This window comes from Oncorhynchus kisutch, unplaced genomic scaffold (genome assembly GCF_002021735.2).
Source record: "Oncorhynchus kisutch isolate 150728-3 unplaced genomic scaffold, Okis_V2 Okis04b-Okis11a_hom, whole genome shotgun sequence".
Classification (NCBI taxonomy): domain Eukaryota; kingdom Metazoa; phylum Chordata; class Actinopteri; order Salmoniformes; family Salmonidae; genus Oncorhynchus; species Oncorhynchus kisutch.
The window spans coordinates 11,832,622-11,854,339 of NW_022261981.1; the positions used below are offsets into that span (position 1 = coordinate 11,832,622).

The window sequence follows — 21,718 nt, forward strand, 5'->3', positions numbered from 1 at the left end:
TTATTAGTACTGTAGTTGGTACCATGGAGGATACAGTCTCAGACCAGTTATTATTACTGTAGTTGGTACCATGGAGGGTACAGTCTCAGACCAGTTATTAGTACTGTAGTTGGTACCATGGAGGATACAGTCTACCGATTTATTCTGAAATATTATACTACCGGAAAACATGATTGGAGCATTTTACTAGTTGTATTGTAGTTGAACCTACACATGGCAAGGAATGATTATTGTTGCCATTTGTTTTGGAGGTGGACAAGTAAACCCAGGCCCTGCATGTCCCCAGGCACCCTCATTTGTTGACTTCTGTGATCGAAAAAGCCTTGGTTTCATCCATGTCAACATCAGAAGCCTCCTCCCTAAGTTTGTTTTACTCACTGCTTTAGCACACTCTGCTAACCCTGATGTCCTTGCTGTGTCTGAATCCTGGCTCAGGAAGGCCACCAAAAATTCTGAGATTTCCATACCCAACTATAACATCTTCCGTCAAGATAGAACTGCCAAAGGGGGCGGAGTTGCAGTTTACTGCAGAGATAGCCTGCAAAGTAATGTCATACTTTCCAGGTCCATACCCAAACAGTTCGAACTACTAATTTTGAAAATTACTCTCTCCAGAAATAAGTCTCTCACGGTTGCCGCCTGCTACCGACCCCCCTCAGCTCCCAGCTGTGCCCTGGACACCATTTGTGAATTGATCGCCCCCCATCTAGCTTCAGAGTTTGTTCTGTTAGGTGACCTAAACTGGGATATGCTTAACACCTCGCCAGTCCTACAATCTAAGCTAGATGCCCTCAATCTCACACAAATCATCAAGGAACCCACCAGGTACAACCCTAACTCTGTAAACAAGGGCACCCTCATAGACGTCATCCTGACCAACTGGCCCTCCAAATACACCTCCGCTGTCTTCAACCAGGATCTCAGCGATCACTGCCTCATTGCCTGTATCCGCTACGGAGCCGCAGTCAAACGACCACCCCTCATCACTGTCAAACGCTCCCTAAAACACTTCTGTGAGCAGGCCTTTCTAATCGACCTGGCCCGGGTATCCTGGAAGGACATTGACCTCATCCCGTCAGTTGAGGATGCCTGGTCATTCTTTAAAAGTAACTTCCTCACCATTTTAGATAAGCATGCTCCGTTCAAAAAATGCAGAACTAAGAACAGATACAGCCCTTGGTTCACCCCAGACCTGACTGCCCTCGACCAGCACAAAAACATCCTGTGGCGGACTGCAATAGCATCGAATAGTCCCCGTGATGTGCAACTGTTCAGGGAAGTCCGGAACCAATACACGCAGTCAGTCAGGAAAGCTAAGGCCAGCTTCTTCAGGCAGAAGTTTGCATCCTGTAGCTCCAACTCCAAAAAGTTCTGGGACACCGTGAAGTCCATGGAGAACAAGAGCACCTCCTCCCAGCTGCCCACTGCACTGAGGCTAGGTAACACGGTCACCACTGATAAATCCATGATTATCGAAAACTTCAATAAGCATTTCTCAACGGCTGGCCATGCCTTCCGCCTGGCTACTTCAACCTCGGCCAACAGCTCCGCCCCCCCCGCAGCTCCTCGCCCAAGCCTCTCCAGGTTCTCCTTTAACCAAATCCAGATAGCAGATGTTCTGAAAGAGCTGCAAAACCTGGACCCGTACAAATCAGCTGGGCTTGACAATCTGGACCCTCTATTTCTGAAACTATCTGCCACCATTGTCGCAACCCCTATTACCAGCCTGTTCAACCTCTCTTTCATATCGTCTGAGAGCCCCAAGGATTGGAAAGCTGCCGCAGTCATCCCCCTCTTCAAAGGGGGAGACACCCTGGACCCAAACTGTTACAGACCTATATCCATCCTGCCCTGCCTATCTAAGGTCTTCGAAAGCCAAGTCAACAAACAGGTCACTGACCATCTCGAATCCCACCGCACCTTCTCCGCTGTGCAATCTGGTTTCCGAGCCGGTCATGGGTGCACCTCAGCCACACTCAAGGTACTCAACGATATCATAACCGCCATCGATAAAAGACAGTACTGTGCAGCCGTCTTCATCGACCTTGCCAAGGCTTTCGACTCTGTCAATCACCATATTCTTATCGGCAGACTCAGGAGCCTCGGTTTTTCGGATGACTGCCTTGCCTGGTTCACCAATTACTTTGCAGACAGAGTTCAGTGCGTCAAATCAGCGGCAAGCTTCAATGCCATACAACTCTCCTTCCGTGGCCTCCAATTGCTCTTGAATGCAAGTAAAACTAAATGCATGCTCTTCAACCGATCGCTGCCTGCACCTACCCGCCTGTCCAACATCACTACTCTGGACGGCTCTGACTTAGAATACGTGGACAACTACAAATACTTAGGTGTCTGGTTAGATTGTAAACTCTCCTTCCAGACCCATATCAAACATCTCCAATCCAAAGTTAAATCTAGAATTGGCTTCCTATTTCGCAACAAAGCATCCTTCACTCATGCTGCCAAACATACCCTTGTAAAACTGACCATCCTACCAATCCTCGACTTTGGCGATGTCATTTACAAAATAGCCTCCAATACCCTACTCAACAAATTGGATGCAGTCTATCACAGTGCAATCCGTTTTATCACCAAAGCCCCATATACTACCCACCATTGCGACCTGTACGCTCTCGTTGGCTGGCCCTCGCTTCATACTCGTCGCCAAACCCACTGGCTCCATGTCATCTACAAGACACTGCTAGGTAAAGTCCCCCCTTATCTCAGCTCGCTGGTCACCATAGCATCTCCCACCTGTAGCACACGCTCCAGCAGGTATATCTCTCTAGTCACCCCCAAAACCAATTCTTTCTTTGGCCGCCTCTCCTTCCAGTTCTCTGCTGCCAATGACTGGAACGAACTACAAAAATCTCTGAAACTGGAAACACTTATCTCCCTCACTAGCTTTAAGCACCAACTGTCAGAGCAGCTCACAGATTACTGCACCTGTACATAGCCCACCTATAATTTAGCCCAAACAACTACCTCTTTCCCAACTGTATTTAATTTTTATTTATTTATTTAGTTTGCTCCTTTGCACCCCATTATTTTTTTATTTCTACTTTGCACATTCTTCCATTGCAAAACTACCATTCCAGTATTTTACTTGCTATATTGTATTTACTTTGCCATCTTGGCCTTTTTTGCCTTTACCTCCCTTCTCACCTCATTTGCTCACATTGTATATAGACTTGTTTATACTGCATTATTGACTGTATGTTTGTTTTTACTCCATGTGTAACTCTGTGTCGTTTTATCTGTCGAACTGCTTTGCTTTATCTTGGCCAGGTCGCAATTGTAAATGAGAACTTGTTCTCAACTTGCCTACCTGGTTAAATAAAGGTAAAATAAAATAAAAAAAAATAAAAAAAATCGGAGGGCATGCTGTCTGGTCCTCTGGCAGTCTCTATGGGGGTGCCACAGGGTTCAATTCTCGGGCCGACTCTTTTCTCTGTGTATATCAATGATGTTGCTCTTGCTGCGGGCGATTCCCTGATCCACCTCTACGCAGACGACCCCATTCTATATACCTTCGGCCCGTCTTTGGACACTGTGCTATCTAACCTCCAAACAAGCTTCAATGCCATACAACACTCCTTCCGTGGCCTCCAACTGCTCTTAAACGCTAGTAAAACCAAATGCATGCTTTTCAACCGGTCGCTGCCTGCACCCGCATGCCCGACTAGCATCACCACCCTGGATGGTTCCGACCTAGAATATGTGGACGTCTATAAGTACCTAGGTGTCTGGCTAGACTGCAAACTCTCCTTCCAGACTCATATCAAACATCTCCAATCGAAAATCAAATCAAGAGTCGGCTTTCTATTCCGCAACAAAGCCTCCTTCACTCACGCCGCCAAGCTTACCCTAGTAAAACTGACTATCCTACCGATCCTCGACTTCGGCGATGTCATTTACAAAATGGCTTCCAACACTCTACTCAGCAAACTGGATGCAGTCTATCACAGTGCCATCCGTTTCGTCACTAAAGCACCTTATACCACCCACCACTGCGACTTGTATGCTCTAGTCGGCTGGCCCTCGCTACATATTCGTCGCCAGACCCACTGGCTCCAGGTCATCTACAAGTCCATGCTAGGTAAAGCTCCGCCTTATCTCAGCTCACTGGTCACGATGGCAACACCCATCCGTAGCACGCGCTCCAGCAGGTGTATCTCACTGATCATCCCTAAAGCCAACACCTCATTTGGCCGCCTTTCGTTCCAGTACTCTGCTGCCTGTGACTGGAACGAATTGCAAAAATCGCTGAAGTTGGAGACTTTTATCTCCCTCACCAACTTCAAACATCAGCTATCTGAGCAGCTAACCGATCGCTGCAGCTGTACATAGTCTATTGGTAAATAGCCCACCCTTTTTCACCTACCTCATCCCCATACTGTTTTTATTTAATTACTTTTCTGCTCTTTTGCACACCAATATCTCTACCTGTACATGACCATCTGATCATTCATCACTCCAGTGTTAATCTGCAAAATTTTAATTATTTGCCTACCTCCTCATGCCTTTTGCACACATTGTATATAGACTCCCCCTTTGGTTTCTACTGTGTTATTGACTTGTTAATTGTTTACTCCATGTGTAACTCTTTGTTGTCTGCTCACACTGCTATGCTTTATCTTGGCCAGGTCGCAGTTGCAAATGAGAACTTGTTCTCAACTAGCCTACCTGGTTAAATAAAGGTGAAATAAAAAAATAAATTTAAAAAAAGTCCACTGGACTTCCTTTACGACTAGTGTGGTACACCTCAGTACTATATTGGATGTGTTCTAAGATGATCCCCGCCTAGGGGCCTTTCTGCTCCTCACTGTTCTCATAGGGGAGTTTACAACTAGATTTAATTTATGCTCTGGCGGCCTCGTACGGTGTTGTCCGTAGTCTTGGCCCCCCCACCGGCCGCGATGAGGCTCATCATGGGTCTGGGCTACTCTTCCCCCCCTTTGTCTCCGGACCCCCCCACCAACCTCGATGAGGCTCATCATGGGTCTGGGCTACTCTTCCCCCCCTTTGTGTCTCGGGAACCCCCCACCAACCTCGATGAGGCTCATCATGGGTCTGGGCTACTCTTCCCCCCCCTTTGTGTCTCCGGACCCCCCCACCAGCCTCGATGAGGCTCATCATGGGTCTGGGCTACTCTTCCCCCCCTTTGTGTCTCCGGACCCCCCCACCAGCGGGTGGTGTTGGTGTCTGAGGCACAAATGAAAAGGTCGTACCCTATGTACGAGTTGTCAGCGGCCGCGTTGTTATGAGAATGGCTGTAACCTTTCAACCAAATCTCCTGGTGTCAGTGCTTCAAAATGCTCAGTGGCTGTAGAAGAGGACTGGCCACCCCACATAGTCTGGTTCCTCTCTAGGTTTCTTCCTAGGTTTTGGCCTTTCTAGGGAGTTTTTCCTAGCCACTGTGATTCTACACCTGCATTGCTTGCTGTTTGGGGTTTTAGGCTGGGTTTCTGTACAGCACTTTGAAATATCAGCTGATGTACGAAGGGCTATATAAATACATTTGATTTGATTTAGAGGCATGTCAGTCACCACCGCGTCCGCGTGTGGCAACCTCTTCAGAACCTGCGAACTGAGACAAGGATATCGTCTGTGGTATCACAAAGTGTTTCACCAGTGGGAGTCATCGGGTCAGTTGCTGGACTGACGCCATTAGTGTCATTGTAAGGGGTGCCAGTCCCCAACAAAGCGAAAGGTGTATCATCGGAAGCAGAGTATACTCTGCGCATCAATGTTTTTCTTGTTGATACGGCCGCAGTGCTTGCGGAAGTGTCCGAAGGGCAAGAGGATTTAATTTCATCTACTGTAGTGCATGACTGCAAGGAGGAGGTTAGTTGCTTATTCACAGAGACAGCTGGCTCGAAATCATGACAATAAGGGTCAAGCAGGTTGGCTGATGGAATGTGTAGAGACAGATATCCCTCGCTAGCGTTAGGGGAAGAGAGTGTGGTCAGTGGAGAAGGCACGGTGGCCTGTGATCATACCTGGTTGGTTTTCCAATCCATCAATGGGAGTAACCAATCCATCAAGTCTGCTCCAAGTAGCAGGGTTACAGTTTCGAGGCTGGTAACATACACAGGGTGAACGAGCGATACGTCCTTGAAGTGTAGTTTCAGCATGACTCTCAATGTGAGAGGTGAGGTAGTTTGAGTGACCCCTCGAAGTGTAGCGTCGCATCCTTCCACTTTTAACCAACGTTTAGTTGGCTTCAAAACCCTTTTAAGATCATCAAACAATGTTTGAGAGATGAGTGATATTGTCGCACCCGAATCAATTAGCGCATGACAAGTTAAGCAGTCCTCCAGGACTGTTTCCAGGTATGGCCGTTTAGATTCGTGGTTAGTGGACATATTCCCAACAAAGTGGAGTGGTCGTTTGCAACTTTGTAGTGTGCCATTTCTGTTCAAGGTGGAAGCAGATTGACTTTTCCCGATTTTGAGTGACTTGGCTTTAACGAAGCATTTTACCTTTTTCTTCACAACCTTTGTATCAGAGTCTATAGACAAAGCCCAGTGAGCTTGTTTCTTGATCATGCGGGCCCTGGAAGGGTCTTGAATGAGAGCGGGAGAAATTAGAACTTTAACGTCCTTGCAATGGGTGTTAGTTCCTGCGGACCTGGTGTCCGGTAATTGCCCTTCTAGTCCTTGTGACTTGTCTTTCACCCTTTTCTCAAATTGTTCTCGCTTTAGTTCTTCCCGTAGTGGAACTTCTGGAGAACATTGGTCTACGTTTTGATCGTCCTTCACCCCTTTGTTACCCTTGTGCTCTGACACTTTTTGGGGGTTGGGTGGAGGAACGTAGTGAACAGGTCTATTGTAGCGGTCATGTTGATGGCGACGTACTTTACAGTTATTTTGACCGCGGAGGTGATTGATTGCATTGTTTCATGGTAGAAACGGTTGTTGTGCGTCATCTCTCAATGCTCCAATACCTGATAATGCACACTCTAACTGGAGTGAGTTCTCCTGGTCAAACTTCAAAACCGAGTGGTCAGGGCTCTTAGCGTTGTGAACTTTTGATGCCTCAAAGGCTGTGCTTGCAAGCTCTCTGAGTTGTAAGATAGGCAAGCCAATGTGGGCGGCAGGGCCCAAATAGGTAATGAAGGTAGGATACATGTTCGACAGGAACATTTGTTTAAAAGGTAACAGGTCTTCCATGCCTGTTTCAGTGAGTAGGCCAAAGTAAGCTGAACAAAGCCTATGATAGTAAGCTTGTGGGTGTTCGTTCTGAGCTTGTTTGACTGTGTAAGCCAGTGAGCTATCGTGTTTGCGAGTTGCGGAACCACTGAATTCTAATTTCAAAGCTGTGGCAAGTTTAGCGTAGTCATTTAGCACGTTGCTGTTGTAGACGAATGAACCTTGTCATGTGTCTATTCGACGTTCGCTTCGACAGGTAAACCCTGTCAGAAACCGTAGCGTTCGGGTAGCCGTCCAACGTGTCCTCTAGGTTAGCTAGGAACGTCTCAGTATCGTTTGGCTGACCTGGAACGGGGTCAAAGGTGGGGAAATTCTTGATGAGTTTGTCAAGGTATTCCGCGCAAAGCGGGCGGAGAGGGTTGGCTTCATCTTGTGGAGAGATTGGGGCTGAAAGGCCAAGAGGAGAAGCCAAGCCTTGTTGTTGTTGGCCAAGAGGCGCAATACTAGTCAGTGCCGAATGGTCAAGAGGAGAAGACTGAGGGACACTTAATGGAGGCAAACCTATCATCTTTACTCTTGTGAGTACAGGGCTGGACTTCCTCCAGATGGTACCTAAGGGTGGTATTCTGCTGCATTGCAGAGTCCACTTGAGCGCTTAGAGTACTGATTTTGGACACATGAGTGTCACACTTGCTCCTTTTGGTCTCAAACTTATCTGTCATGGTTTGCAGATAGAGGTCTTAAGTACGGAGCGAGAGATTTAGTGATGAGATTTCCTCCACTTGCTTAGAAATCAATATTTCCATTTTCATCACCTGAGTTCTCTCATCATTCATTTGGTCAGCGACTTCAATGAGTTCTGCTGATTTGTCATCCAACTTAGTCATTGTGTTCATTAACTGATGGTCTTTGGTCTGCAGCGTTTTGAGTAGAACCGTGTTACTCTGAGTAACGTTCAACAAAACTTATTTGTGATGAAATCCGATTTTAGCTTCTAAAAGAGAAGCTTCTAGAGATTTGGGTTTTCATAAGATAGGGCTTTGCTCAATCAGTGGCCCGCCCCTGTGAAGGGACATGGGCTATAAAACTTTTCAAACACGCCCTCCTCTCCCTTCCTATATAAGCCCTTGACGACAATATAACCTCCTGTTCCGAGGACGTGAGGACGACGGTCCGATGTCAGAATGGTTCAGATAATAACTACAGAACGAAGCCAACATCAGCGTGAGCTTTGGTTGCGAATGGTATGAACTTTGAACTCTTATTCACTACAGAAGTAATACCTCCTAGCCGTTGAGTTAGCAACAGCCGCTGCAAACGAGGGTTAGGAAGGAACAGACTGAGTAACCAGTCTATCACCCAACGATGTTACTACAACGTATCCAATTGACAACCAGAGACATTCTTCAAAGGACTCGGTTTGGCAACACGGCCTTCCATCTACCACCAACCTACCGAAGCGCAGCTCAGAGTAAATATTTATTGCATTTTCCTTTTCCGAATGGGCGGTAATTTAGAATGCATAAGATACTGTATTTACGATAGCACAGCTTCGCCCTTTGTTCCTCAGTCTTCCCGCTCTTTCACTCAAACCCAGCCCCTTTTCTTTTGTGTAACCAGCTATCATATCTGTTCCGCCCGCCAGGGACGATTTCCTTTATGACGTAATTTGTAATCAAGTTGATTAATTATGTGTATGTGTAATTCTGTGTGATTAGTTAGGTATTTAGTAAATAAATAATTAAACCCAATTTTGTATTGCTGGTTCAACTTGTTAGCCAGGGTTCGTGCAGATAACCAAGAATTTACAACTTTCAGATGAGACTGAATTAAGATGACGATTAATATTGACTGCTATTGATGTAAAATATTACTAGGTCTTTAAGAGTTTATTCAGAAGATAACAGCTCTATAAATATTATTTTGTGGTGCCTGACTCTCTAGTTAATTACATTTACATGATTAGCTCAATCAGGTAATATTAATTACGGAGAAATTATTCTATAGAATAGCATGTCATATCACTTAATCCGGCATAGCCAAAGACACGACAGCTGGGTGTCAGTGTGTCAGTGTTAGGGCTCTATGGCTGGGTGTCAGTGTTAGGGCTCTATGGCTGGGTGTCAGTGTATCAGTGTTAGGGCTCTATGGCTGGGTGTCAGTGTATCAGTGTTAGGACTCTATGGCTGGGTGTCAGTGTTAGGGCTCTATGGCTGGGTGTCAGTGTTAGGGCTCTATGGCTGGGTGTCAGTGTTAGGGCTCTATGGCTGGGTGTCAGTGTTAGGGCTCTATGGCTGGGTATCAGTGTTAGGGCTCTATGGCTGGGTGTCAGTGTTAGGGCTCTATGGCTGGGTGTCAGTGTTAGGGCTCTATGGCTGGGTGTCAGTATTAGGGCTCTGGCTGGGTGTCAGTGAATCAGTGTTAGGGCTCTATGGCTGGGTGTCAGTGTATCAGTGTTAGGGCTGACAAGGTACAAATCTGTCATTCTGCCCCTGAACAGGCAGTTAACCCACTGTTCCTAGGCCGTCATTGAAAATAAGAATTTGTTCTTAACTGACTTGCCTTGTTAAATAAAGGTCAAATAAAATAAAAAATAGGGCTCTATGGCTGGGTGTCAGTGTTAGGGCTCTATGGCTGGGTGTCAGTGTTAGGGCTCTATGGCTGGGTGTCAGTGTATCAGTGTTAGGGCTCTATGGCTGGGTGTCAGTGTTAGGGCTCTATGGCTGGGTGTCAGTGTTAGGGCTCTATGGCTGGGTATCAGTGTTAGGGTTCTATGGCTGGGTGTCAGTGTTAGGGCTCTATGGCTGGGTATCAGTGTTAGGGTTCTATGGCTGGGTGTCAGTGTTAGGGCTCTATGGCTGGGTGTCGGTGTTAGGGCTCTATGGCTGGGTGTCGGTGTTAGGGCTCTATGGCTGGGTGTCGGTGTATCAGTGTTAGGGCTCTATGGCTGGGTGTCAGTGTTAGGGCTCTATGGCTGGGTATCAGTGTTAGGGCTCTATGGCTGGGTGTCAGTGTTAGGGCTCTATGGCTGGGTATCAGTGTTAGGGCTCTATGGCTGGGTGTCAGTGTATCAGTGTTAGGGTTCTATGGCTGGGTGTCAGTGTTAGGGCTCTATGGCTGGGTATCAGTGTTAGAGCTCTATGGCTGGGTGTCGGTGTTAGGGCTCTATGGCTGGGTGTCAGTGTATCAGTGTTAGGGCTCTATGGCTGGGTGTCAGTGTATCAGTGTTAGGGCTCTATGGCTGGGTATCAGTGTTAGGGCTCTATGGCTGGGTGTCAGTGTTAGGGCTCTATGGCTGGGTGTCAGTGTATCAGTGTTAGGGCTCTATGGCTGGGTGTCAGTGTATCAGTGTTAGGACTCTATGGTTGGGTGTCAGTGTTAGGGCTCTATGGCTGGGTGTCGGTGTATCAGTGTTAGGGCTCTATGGCTGGGTGTCAGTGTTAGGGCTCTATGGCTGGGTATCAGTGTTAGGGCTCTATGGCTGGGTGTCAGTGTATCAGTGTTAGGGCTCTATGGCTGGGTGTCAGTGTATCAGTGTTAGGGCTCTATGGCTGGGTGTCAGTGTTAGGGCTCTATGGCTGGGTGTCAGTGTTAGGGCTCTATGGCTGGGTATCAGTGTTAGGGTTCTATGGCTGGGTGTCAGTGTTAGGGCTCTATGGCTGGGTATCAGTGTTAGGGTTCTATGGCTGGGTGTCAGTGTTAGGGCTCTATGGCTGGGTGTCGGTGTTAGGGCTCTATGGCTGGGTGTCGGTGTTAGGGCTCTATGGCTGGGTGTCGGTGTATCAGTGTTAGGGCTCTATGGCTGGGTGTCAGTGTTAGGGCTCTATGGCTGGGTATCAGTGTTAGGGCTCTATGGCTGGGTATCAGTGTTAGGGCTCTATGGCTGGGTGTCAGTGTTAGGGCTCTATGGCTGGGTATCAGTGTTAGAGCTCTATGGCTGGGTGTCGGTGTTAGGGCTCTATGGCTGGGTGTCAGTGTATCAGTGTTAGGGCTCTATGGCTGGGTGTCAGTGTATCAGTGTTAGGGCTCTATGGCTGGGTATCAGTGTTAGGGCTCTATGGCTGGGTGTCAGTGTTAGGGCTCTATGGCTGGGTGTCAGTGTATCAGTGTTAGGACTCTATGGTTGGGTGTCAGTGTTAGGGCTCTATGGCTGGGTGTCGGTGTATCAGTGTTAGGGCTCTATGGCTGGGTGTCAGTGTTAGGGCTCTATGGCTGGGTATCAGTGTTAGGGCTCTATGGCTGGGTGTCAGTGTATCAGTGTTAGGGCTCTATGGCTGGGTGTCAGTGTATCAGTGTTAGGGCTCTATGGCTGGGTGTCAGTGTTAGGGCTCTATGGCTGGGTGTCAGTGTTAGGGCTCTATGGCTGGGTGTCAGTGTATCAGTGTTAGGGCTCTATGGCTGGGTGTCAGTGTTAGGGCTCTATGGCTGGGTGTCAGTGTATCAGTGTTAGGGCTCTATGGCTGGGTGTCAGTGTATCAGTGTTAGGGCTCTATGGCTGGGTGTCAGTGTTAGGGCTCTATGGCTGGGTGTCAGTGTTAGGGCTCTATGGCTGGGTGTCAGTGTATCAGTGTTAGGGCTCTATGGCTGGGTGTCAGTGTTAGGGCTCTATGGCTGGGTGTCAGTGTTAGGGCTCTATGGCTGGGTATCAGTGTTAGGGTTCTATGGCTGGGTGTCAGTGTTAGGGCTCTATGGCTGGGTATCAGTGTTAGGGTTCTATGGCTGGGTGTCAGTGTTAGGGCTCTATGGCTGGGTGTCGGTGTTAGGGCTCTATGGCTGGGTGTCGGTGTTAGGGCTCTATGGCTGGGTGTCGGTGTATCAGTGTTAGGGCTCTATGGCTGGGTGTCAGTGTTAGGGCTCTATGGCTGGGTATCAGTGTTAGGGCTCTATGGCTGGGTGTCAGTGTTAGGGCTCTATGGCTGGGTATCAGTGTTAGGGCTCTATGGCTGGGTGTCAGTGTATCAGTGTTAGGGCTCTATGGCTGGGTGTCAGTGTTAGGGCTCTATGGCTGGGTATCAGTGTTAGAGCTCTATGGCTGGGTGTCGGTGTTAGGGCTCTATGGCTGGGTGTCAGTGAATCAGTGTTAGGGCTCTATGGCTGGGTGTCAGTGTATCAGTGTTAGGGCTCTATGGCTGGGTATCAGTGTTAGGGCTCTATGGCTGGGTGTCAGTGTTAGGGCTCTATGGCTGGGTGTCAGTGTATCAGTGTTAGGGCTCTATGGCTGGGTGTCAGTGTATCAGTGTTAGGACTCTATGGTTGGGTGTCAGTGTTAGGGCTCTATGGCTGGGTGTCGGTGTATCAGTGTTAGGGCTCTATGGCTGGGTGTCAGTGTTAGGGCTCTATGGCTGGGTATCAGTGTTAGGGCTCTATGGCTGGGTGTCAGTGTATCAGTGTTAGGGCTCTATGGCTGGGTGTCAGTGTATCAGTGTTAGGGCTCTATGGCTGGGTGTCAGTGTTAGGGCTCTATGGCTGGGTATCAGTGTTAGGGTTCTATGGCTGGGTGTCAGTGTTAGGGCTCTATGGCTGGGTGTCGGTGTTAGGGTTCTATGGCTGGGTGTCAGTGTTAGGGCTCTATGGCTGGGTGTCAGTGTATCAGTGTTAGGGCTCTATGGCTGGGTGTCAGTGTTAGGGCTCTATGGCTGGGTATCAGTGTTAGGGCTCTATGGCTGGGTGTCAGTGTTAGGGCTCTATGGCTGGGTATCAGTGTTAGGGCTCTATGGCTTGGTGTCAGTGTTAGGGCTCTATGGCTGGGTGTCGGTGTTAGGGCTCTATGGCTGGGTGTCGGTGTTAGGGCTCTATGGCTGGGTGTCGGTGTATCAGTGTTAGGGCTCTATGGCTGGGTGTCAGTGTTAGGGCTCTATGGCTGGGTATCAGTGTTAGGGCTCTATGGCTGGGTGTCAGTGTTAGGGCTCTATGGCTAGGTATCAGTGTTAGGGCTCTATGGCTGGGTGTCAGTGTATCAGTGTTAGGGCTCTATGGCTGGGTGTCAGTGTTAGGGCTCTATGGCTGGGTATCAGTGTTAGAGCTCTATGGCTGGGTGTCGGTGTTAGGGCTCTATGGCTGGGTGTCAGTGTATCAGTGTTAGGGCTCTATGGCTGGGTGTCAGTGTATCAGTGTTAGGGCTCTATGGCTGGGTATCAGTGTTAGGGCTCTATGGCTGGGTGTCAGTGTTAGGGCTCTATGGCTGGGTGTCAGTGTATCAGTGTTAGGGCTCTATGGCTGGGTGTCAGTGTATCAGTGTTAGGACTCTATGGTTGGGTGTCAGTGTTAGGGCTCTATGGCTGGGTGTCGGTGTATCAGTGTTAGGGCTCTATGGCTGGGTGTCAGTGTTAGGGCTCTATGGCTGGGTATCAGTGTTAGGGCTCTATGGCTGGGTGTCAGTGTATCAGTGTTAGGGCTCTATGGCTGGGTGTCAGTGTATCAGTGTTAGGGCTCTATGGCTGGGTGTCAGTGTTAGGGCTCTATGGCTGGGTGTCAGTGTTAGGGCTCTATGGCTGGGTATCAGTGTTAGGGTTCTATGGCTGGGTGTCAGTGTTAGGGCTCTATGGCTGGGTATCAGTGTTAGGGTTCTATGGCTGGGTGTCAGTGTTAGGGCTCTATGGCTGGGTGTCGGTGTTAGGGCTCTATGGCTGGGTGTCGGTGTTAGGGCTCTATGGCTGGGTGTCGGTGTATCAGTGTTAGGGCTCTATGGCTGGGTGTCAGTGTTAGGGCTCTATGGCTGGGTATCAGTGTTAGGGCTCTATGGCTGGGTGTCAGTGTTAGGGCTCTATGGCTGGGTGTCAGTGTTAGGGCTCTATGGCTGGGTGTCAGTGTATCAGTGTTAGGGCTCTATGGCTGGGTGTCAGTGTTAGGGCTCTATGGCTGGGTGTCGGTGTATCAGTGTTAGGGCTCTATGGCTGGGTGTCAGTGTTAGGGCTCTATGGCTGGGTATCAGTGTTAGGGCTCTATGGCTGGGTGTCAGTGTATCAGTGTTAGGGCTCTATGGCTGGGTGTCAGTGTATCAGTGTTAGGGCTCTATGGCTGGGTGTCAGTGTTAGGGCTCTATGGCTGGGTGTCAGTGTTAGGGCTCTATGGCTGGGTATCAGTGTTAGGGTTCTATGGCTGGGTGTCAGTGTTAGGGCTCTATGGCTGGGTATCAGTGTTAGGGTTCTATGGCTGGGTGTCAGTGTTAGGGCTCTATGGCTGGGTGTCGGTGTTAGGGCTCTATGGCTGGGTGTCGGTGTTAGGGCTCTATGGCTGGGTGTCGGTGTATCAGTGTTAGGGCTCTATGGCTGGGTGTCAGTGTTAGGGCTCTATGGCTGGGTATCAGTGTTAGGGCTCTATGGCTGGGTGTCAGTGTTAGGGCTCTATGGCTGGGTATCAGTGTTAGGGCTCTATGGCTGGGTGTCAGTGTATCAGTGTTAGGGCTCTATGGCTGGGTGTCAGTGTTAGGGCTCTATGGCTGGGTATCAGTGTTAGAGCTCTATGGCTGGGTGTCGGTGTTAGGGCTCTATGGCTGGGTGTCAGTGTATCAGTGTTAGGGCTCTATGGCTGGGTGTCAGTGTATCAGTGTTAGGGCTCTATGGCTGGGTATCAGTGTTAGGGCTCTATGGCTGGGTGTCAGTGTTAGGGCTCTATGGCTGGGTGTCAGTGTATCAGTGTTAGGACTCTATGGTTGGGTGTCAGTGTTAGGGCTCTATGGCTGGGTGTCGGTGTATCAGTGTTAGGGCTCTATGGCTGGGTGTCAGTGTTAGGGCTCTATGGCTGGGTATCAGTGTTAGGGCTCTATGGCTGGGTGTCAGTGTATCAGTGTTAGGGCTCTATGGCTGGGTGTCAGTGTATCAGTGTTAGGGCTCTATGGCTGGGTGTCAGTGTTAGGGCTCTATGGCTGGGTGTCAGTGTTAGGGCTCTATGGCTGGGGTGTCAGTGTATCAGTGTTAGGGCTCTATGGCTGGGTGTCAGTGTTAGGGCTCTATGGCTGGGTGTCAGTGTATCAGTGTTAGGGCTCTATGGCTGGGTGTCAGTGTATCAGTGTTAGGGCTCTATGGCTGGGTGTCAGTGTTAGGGCTCTATGGCTGGGTGTCAGTGTTAGGGCTCTATGGCTGGGTGTCAGTGTATCAGTGTTAGGGCTCTATGGCTGGGTGTCAGTGTTAGGGCTCTATGGCTGGGTGTCAGTGTTAGGGCTCTATGGCTGGGTATCAGTGTTAGGGTTCTATGGCTGGGTGTCAGTGTTAGGGCTCTATGGCTGGGTATCAGTGTTAGGGTTCTATGGCTGGGTGTCAGTGTTAGGGCTCTATGGCTGGGTGTCGGTGTTAGGGCTCTATGGCTGGGTGTCGGTGTTAGGGCTCTATGGCTGGGTGTCGGTGTATCAGTGTTAGGGCTCTATGGCTGGGTGTCAGTGTTAGGGCTCTATGGCTGGGTATCAGTGTTAGGGCTCTATGGCTGGGTATCAGTGTTAGGGCTCTATGGCTGGGTGTCAGTGTTAGGGCTCTATGGCTGGGTATCAGTGTTAGGGCTCTATGGCTGGGTGTCAGTGTATCAGTGTTAGGGCTCTATGGCTGGGTGTCAGTGTTAGGGCTCTATGGCTGGGTATCAGTGTTAGAGCTCTATGGCTGGGTGTCGGTGTTAGGGCTCTATGGCTGGGTGTCAGTGAATCAGTGTTAGGGCTCTATGGCTGGGTGTCAGTGTATCAGTGTTAGGGCTCTATGGCTGGGTATCAGTGTTAGGGCTCTATGGCTGGGTGTCAGTGTTAGGGCTCTATGGCTGGGTGTCAGTGTATCAGTGTTAGGGCTCTATGGCTGGGTGTCAGTGTATCAGTGTTAGGACTCTATGGTTGGGTGTCAGTGTTAGGGCTCTGGCTGGGTGTCGGTGTATCAGTGTTAGGGCTCTATGGCTGGGTGTCAGTGTTAGGGCTCTATGGCTGGGTATCAGTGTTAGGGCTCTATGGCTGGGTGTCAGTGTATCAGTGTTAGGGCTCTATGGCTGGGTGTCAGTGTATCAGTGTTAGGGCTCTATGGCTGGGTGTCAGTGTTAGGGCTCTATGGCTGGGTATCAGTGTTAGGGTTCTATGGCTGGGTGTCAGTGTTAGGGCTCTATGGCTGGGTGTCGGTGTTAGGGTTCTATGGCTGGGTGTCAGTGTTAGGGCTCTATGGCTGGGTGTCAGTGTATCAGTGTTAGGGCTCTATGGCTGGGTGTCAGTGTTAGGGCTCTATGGCTGGGTATCAGTGTTAGGGCTCTATGGCTGGGTGTCAGTGTTAGGGCTCTATGGCTGGGTATCAGTGTTAGGGCTCTATGGCTTGGTGTCAGTGTTAGGGCTCTATGGCTGGGTGTCGGTGTTAGGGCTCTATGGCTGGGTGTCGGTGTTAGGGCTCTATGGCTGGGTGTCGGTGTATCAGTGTTAGGGCTCTATGGCTGGGTGTCAGTGTTAGGGCTCTATGGCTGGGTATCAGTGTTAGGGCTCTATGGCTGGGTGTCAGTGTTAGGGCTCTATGGCTAGGTATCAGTGTTAGGGCTCTATGGCTGGGTGTCAGTGTATCAGTGTTAGGGCTCTATGGCTGGGTGTCAGTGTTAGGGCTCTATGGCTGGGTATCAGTGTTAGAGCTCTATGGCTGGGTGTCGGTGTTAGGGCTCTATGGCTGGGTGTCAGTGTATCAGTGTTAGGGCTCTATGGCTGGGTGTCAGTGTATCAGTGTTAGGGCTCTATGGCTGGGTATCAGTGTTAGGGCTCTATGGCTGGGTGTCAGTGTTAGGGCTCTATGGCTGGGTGTCAGTGTATCAGTGTTAGGGCTCTATGGCTGGGTGTCAGTGTATCAGTGTTAGGACTCTATGGTTGGGTGTCAGTGTTAGGGCTCTATGGCTGGGTGTCGGTGTATCAGTGTTAGGGCTCTATGGCTGGGTGTCAGTGTTAGGGCTCTATGGCTGGGTATCAGTGTTAGGGCTCTATGGCTGGGTGTCAGTGTATCAGTGTTAGGGCTCTATGGCTGGGTGTCAGTGTATCAGTGTTAGGGCTCTATGGCTGGGTATCAGTGTTAGGGCTCTATGGCTGGGTATCAGTGTTAGGGTTCTATGGCTGGGTGTCAGTGTTAGGGCTCTATGGCTGGGTGTCGGTGTTAGGGCTCTATGGCTGGGTGTCGGTGTTAGGGCTCTATGGCTGGGTGTCGGTGTATCAGTGTTAGGGCTCTATGGCTGGGTGTCAGTGTTAGGGCTCTATGGCTGGGTATCAGTGTTAGGGCTCTATGGCTGGGTGTCAGTGTTAGGGCTCTATGGCTGGGTGTCAGTGTTAGGGCTCTATGGCTGGGTGTCAGTGTTAGGGCTCTATGGCTGGGTATCAGTGTTAGAGCTCTATGGCTGGGTGTCGGTGTTAGGGCTCTATGGCTGGGTGTCAGTGTATCAGTGTTAGGGCTCTATGGCTGGGTGTCAGTGTATCAGTGTTAGGGCTCTATGGCTGGGTATCAGTGTTAGGGCTCTATGGCTGGGTGTCAGTGTTAGGGCTCTATGGCTGGGTGTCAGTGTATCAGTGTTAGGGCTCTATGGCTGGGTGTCAGTGTATCAGTGTTAGGACTCTATGGTTGGGTGTCAGTGTTAGGGCTCTATGGCTGGGTGTCGGTGTATCAGTGTTAGGGCTCTATGGCTGGGTGTCAGTGTTAGGGCTCTATGGCTGGGTATCAGTGTTAGGGCTCTATGGCTGGGTGTCAGTGTATCAGTGTTAGGGCTCTATGGCTGGGTGTCAGTGTATCAGTGTTAGGGCTCTATGGCTGGGTGTCAGTGTTAGGGCTCTATGGCTGGGTGTCAGTGTTAGGGCTCTATGGCTGGGTATCAGTGTTAGGGTTCTATGGCTGGGTGTCAGTGTTAGGGCTCTATGGCTGGGTATCAGTGTTAGGGTTCTATGGCAGGGTGTCAGTGTTAGGGCTCTATGGCTGGGTGTCGGTGTTAGGGCTCTATGGCTGGGTGTCGGTGTTAGGGCTCTATGGCTGGGTGTCGGTGTATCAGTGTTAGGGCTCTATGGCTGGGTGTCAGTGTTAGGGCTCTATGGCTGGGTATCAGTGTTAGGGCTCTATGGCTGGGTGTCAGTGTTAGGGCTCTATGGCTGGGTATCAGTGTTAGGGCTCTATGGCTGGGTGTCAGTGTATCAGTGTTAGGGCTCTATGGCTGGGTGTCAGTGTTAGGGCTCTATGGCTGGGTATCAGTGTTAGAGCTCTATGGCTGGGTGTCGGTGTTAGGGCTCTATGGCTGGGTGTCAGTGTATCAGTGTTAGGGCTCTATGGCTGGGTGTCAGTGTATCAGTGTTAGGGCTCTATGGCTGGGTATCAGTGTTAGGGCTCTATGGCTGGGTGTCAGTGTTAGGGCTCTATGGCTGGGTGTCAGTGTATCAGTGTTAGGGCTCTATGGCTGGGTGTCAGTGTATCAGTGTTAGGACTCTATGGTTGGGTGTCAGTGTTAGGGCTCTATGGCTGGGTGTCGGTGTATCAGTGTTAGGGCTCTATGGCTGGGTGTCAGTGTTAGGGCTCTATGGCTGGGTATCAGTGTTAGGGCTCTATGGCTGGGTGTCAGTGTATCAGTGTTAGGGCTCTATGGCTGGGTGTCAGTGTATCAGTGTTAGGGCTCTATGGCTGGGTGTCAGTGTTAGGGCTCTATGGCTGGGTGTCAGTGTTAGGGCTCTATGGCTGGGTGTCAGTGTATCAGTGTTAGGGCTCTATGGCTGGGTGTCAGTGTTAGGGCTCTATGGCTGGGTGTCAGTGTATCAGTGTTAGGGCTCTATGGCTGGGTGTCAGTGTATCAGTGTTAGGGCTCTATGGCTGGGTGTCAGTGTTAGGGCTCTATGGCTGGGTGTCAGTGTTAGGGCTCTATGGCTGGGTGTCAGTGTATCAGTGTTAGGGCTCTATGGCTGGGTGTCAGTGTTAGGGCTCTATGGCTGGGTGTCAGTGTTAGGGCTCTATGGCTGGGTATCAGTGTTAGGGTTCTATGGCTGGGTGTCAGTGTTAGGGCTCTATGGCTGGGTATCAGTGTTAGGGTTCTATGGCTGGGTGTCAGTGTTAGGGCTCTATGGCTGGGTGTCGGTGTTAGGGCTCTATGGATGGGTGTCGGTGTTAGGGCTCTATGGCTGGGTGTCGGTGTATCAGTGTTAGGGCTCTATGGCTGGGTGTCAGTGTTAGGGCTCTATGGCTGGGTATCAGTGTTAGGGCTCTATGGCTGGGTGTCAGTGTTAGGGCTCTATGGCTGGGTATCAGTGTTAGGGCTCTATGGCTGGGTGTCAGTGTATCAGTGTTAGGGCTCTATGGCTGGGTGTCAGTGTTAGGGCTCTATGGCTGGGTATCAGTGTTAGAGCTCTATGGCTGGGTGTCGGTGTTAGGGCTCTATGGCTGGGTGTCAGTGAATCAGTGTTAGGGCTCTATGGCTGGGTGTCAGTGTATCAGTGTTAGGGCTCTATGGCTGGGTATCAGTGTTAGGGCTCTATGGCTGGGTGTCAGTGTTAGGGCTCTATGGCTGGGTGTCAGTGTATCAGTGTTAGGGCTCTATGGCTGGGTGTCAGTGTATCAGTGTTAGGACTCTATGGTTGGGTGTCAGTGTTAGGGCTCTATGGCTGGGTGTCGGTGTATCAGTGTTAGGGCTCTATGGCTGGGTGTCAGTGTTAGGGCTCTATGGCTGGGTATCAGTGTTAGGGCTCTATGGCTGGGTGTCAGTGTATCAGTGTTAGGGCTCTATGGCTGGGTGTCAGTGTATCAGTGTTAGGGCTCTATGGCTGGGTGTCAGTGTATCAGTGTTAGGGCTCTATGGCTGGGTGTCAGTGTTAGGGCTCTATGGCTGGGTATCAGTGTTAGGGTTCTATGGCTGGGTGTCAGTGTTAGGGCTCTATGGCTGGGTGTCGGTGTTAGGGTTCTATGGCTGGGTGTCAGTGTTAGGGCTCTATGGCTGGGTGTCAGTGTATCAGTGTTAGGGCTCTATGGCTGGGTGTCAGTGTTAGGGCTCTATGGCTGGGTATCAGTGTTAGGGCTCTATGGCTGGGTGTCAGTGTTAGGGCTCTATGGCTGGGTATCAGTGTTAGGGCTCTATGGCTGGGTGTCAGTGTTAGGGCTCTATGGCTGGGTGTCGGTGTTAGGGCTCTATGGCTGGGTGTCGGTGTTAGGGCTCTATGGCTGGGTGTCGGTGTATCAGTGTTAGGGCTCTATGGCTGGGTGTCAGTGTTAGGGCTCTATGGCTGGGTATCAGTGTTAGGGCTCTATGGCTGGGTGTCAGTGTTAGGGCTCTATGGCTAGGTATCAGTGTTAGGGCTCTATGGCTGGGTGTCAGTGTATCAGTGTTAGGGCTCTATGGCTGGGTGTCAGTGTTAGGGCTCTATGGCTGGGTATCAGTGTTAGAGCTCTATGGCTGGGTGTCGGTGTTAGGGCTCTATGGCTGGGTGTCAGTGTATCAGTGTTAGGGCTCTATGGCTGGGTGTCAGTGTATCAGTGTTAGGGCTCTATGGCTGGGTATCAGTGTTAGGGCTCTATGGCTGGGTGTCAGTGTTAGGGCTCTATGGCTGGGTGTCAGTGTATCAGTGTTAGGGCTCTATGGCTGGGTGTCAGTGTATCAGTGTTAGGACTCTATGGTTGGGTGTCAGTGTTAGGGCTCTATGGCTGGGTGTCGGTGTATCAGTGTTAGGGCTCTATGGCTGGGTGTCAGTGTTAGGGCTCTATGGATGGGTATCAGTGTTAGGGCTCTATGGCTGGGTGTCAGTGTATCAGTGTTAGGGCTCTATGGCTGGGTGTCAGTGTATCAGTGTTAGGGCTCTATGGCTGGGTGTCAGTGTTAGGGCTCTATGGCTGGGTTTCAGTGTTAGGGCTCTATGGCTGGGTATCAGTGTTAGGGTTCTATGGCTGGGTGTCAGTGTTAGGGCTCTATGGCTGGGTATCAGTGTTAGGGTTCTATGGCTGGGTGTCAGTGTTAGGGCTCTATGGCTGGGTGTCGGTGTTAGGGCTCTATGGCTGGGTGTCGGTGTTAGGGCTCTATGGCTGGGTGTCGGTGTATCAGTGTTAGGGCTCTATGGCTGGGTGTCAGTGTTAGGGCTCTATGGCTGGGTATCAGTGTTAGGGCTCTATGGCTGGGTGTCAGTGTTAGGGCTCTATGGCTGGGTATCAGTGTTAGGGCTCTATGGCTGGGTGTCAGTGTATCAGTGTTAGGGCTCTATGGCTGGGTGTCAGTGTTAGGGCTCTATGGCTGGGTATCAGTGTTAGAGCTCTATGGCTGGGTGTCGGTGTTAGGGCTCTATGGCTGGGTGTCAGTGTATCAGTGTTAGGGCTCTATGGCTGGGTGTCAGTGTATCAGTGTTAGGGCTCTATGGCTGGGTATCAGTGTTAGGGCTCTATGGCTGGGTGTCAGTGTTAGGGCTCTATGGCTGGGTGTCAGTGTATCAGTGTTAGGACTCTATGGTTGGGTGTCAGTGTTAGGGCTCTATGGCTGGGTGTCGGTGTATCAGTGTTAGGGCTCTATGGCTGGGTGTCAGTGTTAGGGCTCTATGGCTGGGTATCAGTGTTAGGGCTCTATGGCTGGGTGTCAGTGTATCAGTGTTAGGGCTCTATGGCTGGGTGTCAGTGTATCAGTGTTAGGGCTCT

At 50.2% G+C, this 21,718-nt stretch overlaps 1 protein-coding gene across 1 annotated transcript in view; it reads left to right on the forward strand.

The window, feature by feature from the left end:
• LOC109887202 (AT-rich interactive domain-containing protein 5B-like) overlaps positions 1-21,718 on the forward strand; it is a 134,767-nt gene that overhangs the window by 91,556 nt on the left and 21,493 nt on the right. The window lies entirely within an intron of this gene.